Source organism: Mus pahari, chromosome X (assembly GCF_900095145.1).
Source record: "Mus pahari chromosome X, PAHARI_EIJ_v1.1, whole genome shotgun sequence".
Classification (NCBI taxonomy): domain Eukaryota; kingdom Metazoa; phylum Chordata; class Mammalia; order Rodentia; family Muridae; genus Mus; species Mus pahari.
Genome location: NC_034613.1, coordinates 110942221 through 110950139, shown reverse-complemented (window position 1 = coordinate 110950139; position 7919 = coordinate 110942221).

The window sequence follows — 7919 nt, the reverse complement described above, 5'->3', positions numbered from 1 at the left end:
TAGCAATACACTAATTGCTAATGACATTCAGCTATACTCATAGATCAGTGTCTTGCTCAGCCATCATCAGTGAACTTTCCTGCTGTGGTAGATGAAAAAAAAAAAGACAATCACAACTATACAATGTACAGAGAGTTAGAGATCTTGAAATACTTGGTTGTAAATGGGATGTCTCTACAAATCTCTCCCCTCAGCTCAGGGAACTTTGCAGAAGAGGCAGATATGTAGAAGAATCTTTATTGAGCAACATAGCGGCTCTGACAAGGGTTCACAGCCAAAGACAATCTATATCTGTGTGATCCAGCTGAAATACAGACATGTCTTTAATCCTGGGAGACAGAGGCACACAGATATCTGAGTTCTAGTTAATTCTGTTGAATCAATGAATTGAGAGACAGTGGACTTGAGTGGAGTTCATTGAGTTTAAAGGCAGTTTTTACAGGGACAGTTTTACAAAGACAGTTTATAGAGAGAACAAGCTCTAGATACAGGTGAAGACACAACAAGCCAGAGTATGTGAAGGAGCCAGAAGATTAGAACAGATTGCCAGAGTTAGTATGAGACCAAGCAGAGAAATTTGGTGAGAAACTAAGAGAATTTAAATTGAACCACTCAGACTGGAGAGTAGTATGGGCCAGAACAGATGAGCTGAACAAGCCAGCCAGAGTTCAGAAAGAACTAGAAAGGGCAGGCTTATTAAGCAGTAAGCCTCTGAGACAATAATTCCATCAGGTGAATAAAAGATACCTTAACATAGAAAGAGTATAGGAGCAAATGGAGATGGAAGACATGAAGATAACAAAGCCTTCCAGGCAATTAGAACTCTCACACATGTAAACTCACAGAGATATGTTAGCGTGCAAAATTCTTGCACAGGTCTAAGTTAAATGGGGATTTACACACTGAGTGGAGACATGGATACAAGCTCCCATTTCTAACCCATAAACTATCTCCAAATGATAACTGCTCTTAAAGAAAAAGATTATTTAGTTTCTTCCACAGGGTCTCCAAGAGCATAGTGGCCATTACAGTATTTTTAGAGGGTTGGTTTTCTTTTTTTTCTCATAATGCTTTGTATAGGTTTGTTTGTTTGTTTGTTTTTTCGTTACAAGTCTCCTGCTTATATAGTATGGCTTCTGATTTTGCATGTTTTTATGAGATTTGAGTGTTTGTGTTTCTGTGTCCATATGTGTTTCTTGTGTTTTCTTTGGCTCTTGTTTGTTTGTTTGTTTGTTTTGTCCCAGTCTGGTTTATTTGCTTGTTACTTTGTTTTATTAATCTGTTTGTTTTATAATGAGAGAACGTTGGGGTGTAGATTTGTGTGGCTGAGGAGGTGGAAAGGATCTGATAGTGTATGGAAGGGAAATTGTGATCAAATACATATTGGAGAAAAATCTGTTTTAATAAAAATTAAAATTATTTTTAAACTTAAAAAAAAGAGGACTTTTCAGGGCTGGAAAAATAGTTCAGAGATTAAGAACACTGACTGCTCTTCCAGAAGTCCTAAGTTCACTTCTCAGCAACCACATGGTGGCTTACAACCATCTATGATGAGATCTGGTGCCTTTTTCTGGCCTGCAGGCATACATACAGGCAGAACATCATATAAATAAATAATAAATAAATAAATAAATCTAAAGAAATTTAAAGACTATTCGTGTTCTATTAACCACTGGTGAGTCTTCTTATTTCCAACAAGTAATCAAGTGATCTAGCTCCAAGATACTATGTTGTTTGGTTAGTTGCATTTGTTATCATTGTAGGGGAAGTTTGCATGCATGCGACCAACATAGGACAAATTTGTGGTGTCAGTTCTCTCAGTCTGCCCTTATATGATTACAAGGGATAGAATCAGGTCATGAGTCTTACATTATCTGGCAGTAAGCATCCTTACTCATTAAACCAGCTGATTCACCCTCAAAGTCTCATATTTAAGCCCACTACTTCAGAGACTCCATAGCCATGACTATCCTATATTCACATCTGTTTGAAGCACTCTGAAATAGATTTCACATATTGGCATTTTATTATAGATGAGCACTATCTGAAATGCTTGTGAAGGAGCAAAGCAACCAGATTTGGGCAGAGAAAGAGAATTAACCACAGAGCAGGAGTATGGCAAAGCCCTTTTCTGATTGCTAAGTAATATCTGACACTGAAATCGTAACACTTGAAAACTGACTTAGCATTGGTTGAAGTTTGACTTTACCCTTCAGGGGCACGGAACGTCTAGGAATAGAGTGAATTGTTTGAAACTTCAACAGACAAAATTCACAAACACTAGAAAAAGTTCAGTGTTCTACTCCAGAATGGACATTTCAAAATGACACATTATGGCATTCACTACAAGGCCATAATCAACAACTTGTTACTAACAATAGCCATTATAATGAACAACTTGTTACTAACAATAGTCATCATGTACCCAGAACTTGAGTTTCAGTGTTCTATTTTCCAAATCCAACTTGCTCTTGGCTTTATTCTGATGCCATAAAATACCTTCAATTTTTCAGTTGTTTGAATGAGTCTTTGAAAACTTAAATATGTGTGTGAGTGTGTGTGTGTGTGTGTGTGTGTGTGTGTGTGTGTGTGTATGTGTGTTTCCCATTCCCTTTAAATCTGGCTTTTTGAAAGATTTATTTTATCTTGTAGATATGTGTGAAAGCGAGTCTATTCAAATGAGTGTACATTTGAATACAGAGTTCAGACGAAGTAGATCTCTGAGATCCAGAGTTACAGGCCGTTGTGAACTGGTGGACAAGAATGTTAAGAGAAAAAGCACCTTGGATCCTCTGCTAGAGCAGTATTCTTAACTCCTAAGTTATCTCCCCAGTACTACAGATCGGTTTTACATCCACAATTGAGCACAGTATAATCACTGGCTTTTATATAGAATAAGGGAATAATATGCTTCATCCTCTCCTAACACCATATTTGACAAAAGTATAATTGCATCTATATTTAACTGTTTTTGACTAAATTGCATCCCTCTCAAATTGGCATAGCGAACTCCCAAAACCAATATGACTGTACTTGGAGATCTTCTAGGGAAATATTTAAGTGATGTCATGGTTTTATAGGACTGGAGGCTTATGAAAAGCAAGAGGGGGTGCAGCTCAGTAAAAGGAATATTCATGTGAGGGCATGGTGTCCATCGACAACACGGATGAGACCTTTTACCAGAAATCACTCCCCATCAAACTTCATCTGACATGTCTAGCCTCCAAAATCTGTGAAGCCATTAATTTGCTCTGCTCATGATCCAAGGCTGTAGCACTTGGGGACTGTAGGTTAGGCAGACCACTCTACCATAATAATTCCTTGTGTATTTTGTCTTCATACCTCCGTTGCTGAGTTTGCCTAAAAATACTTATTTTTATTAACTTTAAATTCATGGCCACAAATTTTAAGTACATACTTAATGATGCCTGGCAATCACAATAAACTTCTCAACTTATTTATTTGTTTCCCTCTCTTAGATAAATATTTTAAATTGTTTTTACTCTGCATAGTCTCAACACTCCAATACCCAGCAGTATGAAGGCTGATAAATTTGTTTCTTCACCAGAAACCTGAAGTAAGACAACCTGGAATAAAAAATTCAGAGATCATATTAAAATGATCCTTCTACAAGCATCTCAAAACAGTGTTAGACTCTTATATACTACCATAAATAAAAACCTCATATCGCCATCTAAAATATTTATTGCTTTTAGGGATTATTTTCCAAGCCTTTTCCACTGCTCAGAGACATCCTCCCTTTTCTGTATTATTGTTTCCTCTTTCCTGAATCAATTCATTTGCATGTAAACATAGCATTACTTTTCCCATATTGAAACAAAGGAAAACAAACAAAATGGCCTCTTTGTCCTCATCTCCTCTACCCATTAATTAATGCCTTTTTATTTGCTATCTTTTCAACAAAACTCTATAAAAAGTTCTTTTTATATTGTACTTTACAATTCCATCATTCTCCAAAACTTTATTTCAGTTTTTTCTTCCAGCAGCAAGATTAGAATTGTTCTTTTTAATGTTGTCAAAGACTGACCTCCCTGTCATTAACTTTAGTGAACAATTCTCAGTCTTCAATTTACTTGATACAGTGTATTTGTTTTCAAACTGGGAGGTTTTGCCTTAGTAGAGTGACAACTAGCAAGGCCTGGAGACATTTTTAGTCTCAAAACTTGTAGGGAGGGTTAAGAGTCTCATGGTTTCTATAAAGGAGATGGAGCAGTAGCTGATAAGCCTGTTACCGTGCACAGGACATGCTCAACACCAACAAGGACTCTCTAAGCCAACATTACAATAATGTCAAGGTTGGGAAAACTCTTAATCAAAATCATCAAAACAAGCAGATTTCTTCTTTTGAAATCCAGGATACTATTCTCCAGCTGATCTTCCTCCTACCTTGCTTTGCATATTGGTCATTTCTCTTCTCCAGGTCTTCAGGTTGGAGTATAGCAAAGTTTGGTTTCCCCTTTTTTCTTTTCTATCAACATTCACTATCTGTGTGAGCTCTTTTATTCTGTTGTATTGATTATGTCATTTCTACTTCATTAATTTTCAAAGCTGCATCTTCATCAATCATTTCTGTGGTGCCTTGGACTGGTTTTGGTACAACTACAAATCTCCACTTGATAATTTGTATCTAATTGGCATCTTCAAGCCTAATATATCCAAACTAAAGTTCTCCAAACCCTATTTTTAAGAGTGGCTCACTATGTAGCCTTAGCAGGCTCAGATCAGTTTGTGTATATCAGGCGGCCTCAAACCTATGACTGTCCTCTTGCCTCTGCCTCATGTGTTCAAGAATTACATATATGAGCCAGCATACTTAGATCCTTGCCTTATTCTCTTAAATTTTTCTCCCTACTGCCTTTTTCTTAATGGCAGAAACTCCATTAATCTACTGGTATAGGCTTCATAACATGTAGTTGGATTCTTGTGTTCTTGTGTTATATCCGTAGTGCATGGAATAGCTCTACATGGAACTGGTAGAAATTTTAAAATGTGGTTCCTAGTGGGAAATCATCCAGTTGTTGGACAAGATGCTTTGAGAAAGACAGAGAAAGTCCTGTCTCTTTTTCTTCATCACCTTCTCATTCAGCCATGAGATGAATGCTTTTCTCTGTCATATATATGTATTCATTGCCATGATGTATTTTCTACCCAAATGCCCAAAGCAAAAGGGCTAATCCATCATGAAGTGGAACCCTAAAAACTATAAGACAAAAGAAATGCTTTCTCTTTATAAGCTGAGTAGCTCAGGAATTTGTTATAGCATGATCGAATACCACATCAACTTATCTATACTTTGAACCAATATCCTTACTCCCTGTATCACCATTGAATTCTTTTTTTTTCCTTAATATAACACCCTATGTAACTTCAAGATTATTTTCTGTTGTCTTCTCTCCAGGGAACTACTGCTATTGCTTGCCCTGTTCCCTGATATATTTTATTCATCTCAAAGAAAGTCTTACCTGATTTGTTGAACTAATGAATTTTTACTAAAAAGATATTTCAAGCTTCTTTCTACTACTAGCTTTTCAATAAATTAATTTGAGTGGCAGTGGGTCAATTTCTTACTGAGATTTTTTTTCTTTTACTTTATTAAATTTGTTAGGAAAAGTACAAGAAGTATGTATTTGAAGCAAAAAAAATCAACTTTATCTTTTACTTGATGAATCCAGGCATGACCTTTGCTGTTCCTGAGTTTGCATGTATTAGATCTTCTCAGTCTACTCCCAGTAGTTTGAAAGTTTGTATTTCTTTTGGAATTTATTATACAGAACACAGTAATCAAGTTCAGGTTCACATGGCTACCTCCTAAATCATGGAAGAGCACTCTGACTCTGTTTCTAGTTTACAATTCCTACCCACATTCCTTATCTCATTAGTTTTAGAAAAGAAGAAACTAGGTTTCAGAGCCAATGGGTTTTTTTTGTTTGTTTGTTTGTTTTCCTATATTTTTCCCAACTTGGCTGGATTGCAGAAAATATTTACCTATTCTCTTACATCAAGATAGAATTTATATACATTGTGATGATTAATCTTGGTGGTAAGTTGATTTAATTTGGAATCCATTGTAAAACATGCTTTGGGCTTCTCTATGAAGATATTTGTAGGAAAAATGAATCAAAGCTACAAAGCTGTCCAAGGAGAATTTAGTGCTTCTTGAATGCACACCCTCACTCTTGCTGGAGTACATATCTACACTATAGTTAACACTGCTTCCAGCCTTTGCTACTGTCACAACCCAGATTAGGCATTCAAATGTGGACTAAAGACTAGTGTCTCTAGGAATCCTCAAGTCTTTGCTACAGATTGGAGCTGCTGAAGAATCTAGCCTCATGGACTGTGAAGCTGCTGACAGCCACTCTTGGACAACTAAGCTCATAACTTGTAAGCCAACATAATACATTTCCTTAGCAATACATCCTCATTCTGTCAGTTCTGTTCCTCTAGAGTATTCTAATACACGTACGCATAAAACCATGTTGGCAGGGATGTGAAAACACACCTCCACTGTTGGTGGGATTGCAAACTGATATAACCATTCTGGAAATCAATCTGGAGATTCCTCAGAAAACTGGAAATAGATCTACCTAAATATTGAGCTATACCACTCTTGGGCATATACCCAAAAGATACCCCACCATGCCACAGAGGCATGTGATCCACTATGTTGACAGCTGCCTTATCTGTGAGAGCCAGAAGCTGGAAACAACCCAGATGTCCCAAAATGAAAGAATTAGATACAGAAAATGTGGTTCATTTACATAACGGAATGCTATGAACAAGGACATCATGAGATTTGAAGGCAAATGGATGGAACTAGAAAATATCATCTTGAGTGAGGTAACTCAGACCCAAAAGGAGATGCATGGTATATACTCACTGATAAGTGGATATTAGCCAAAAATAAAAGTACAGAATACTTAGGATATAATCCAAAGAACTAAAGAAGGTTAACAAGCAGAAGGATCCAAGTGAGGATGTTTCAATCGTACTTGGGAAAGAGAAGAAAACAATCACAGAAGGGAGAGGAAGGGAGGGACCTGGGTGTGAGAAGGAAGGGGGAGGGGAATAAGGGAACACGATCAGGTATTGGCTCTGGGGAGACATAGGAGAGAAGCCTTGAGGGCCAGCAGAATATACAGGCAACTTTGGGAGGTGGGAGACAGTCTAGAATGTACCTGGGACCTGGGAGTTGAGACACTCTCAGGACTCAAAGGGTGGGGACCTTGGATGAAGTTCTCTACAGTGGAGAGGGGGAACTTGTAGAGTTCACCTCCTAGTGGAGGGATAGGATATTAAGTGGAAAGATGGATTTGCCAAACCACCGTCAAAAAATCTGACCCAGAATTGTTCTTGTCTCAAAGAACTGCAGAAACAAAAATGGAGAAGAGACTGAAGGAAAGAAGGCCCAGAGACAGGCCCAAAGTGGGATCCATTTCAAGGGGAGGCCCCAAGGCCTGACACTATTATTGATGCTATGGTGTGCTTACAGAAAGAAGCCTAATATGGCTGTCCTCCAAGAGGATGAACAAGCAGCTGACTGATTCAATCAGTGGACTTTAGTTGAGACCCCTGTGGTTGAATTAGGGAAAGGATGGAAGAATCTGAGGAGGAGGGTGACCCAATAAGAAGACCAGCAGTCTCAACTAACTCAGACCCCTGAGATCTCTAAGACACTGAACCACCTACCAGGCAGCACACACTAGCTGGTCTGCGGCCCCAGACACATACACAGCAGAGGACAGAATGGTCTGACCTCAGTCAAAGAAGATGCACCTAAACCTCAAGTGACTTGAGGCTCCTGGAGTCTAGAGGCCTGGAAGGTTGGCGAGGGGGTGTGGGGACATCTTCTTGCAGACAGGGCAAAGAGGAGGAGGAGGAAGAGGAGGTGGAGGAGG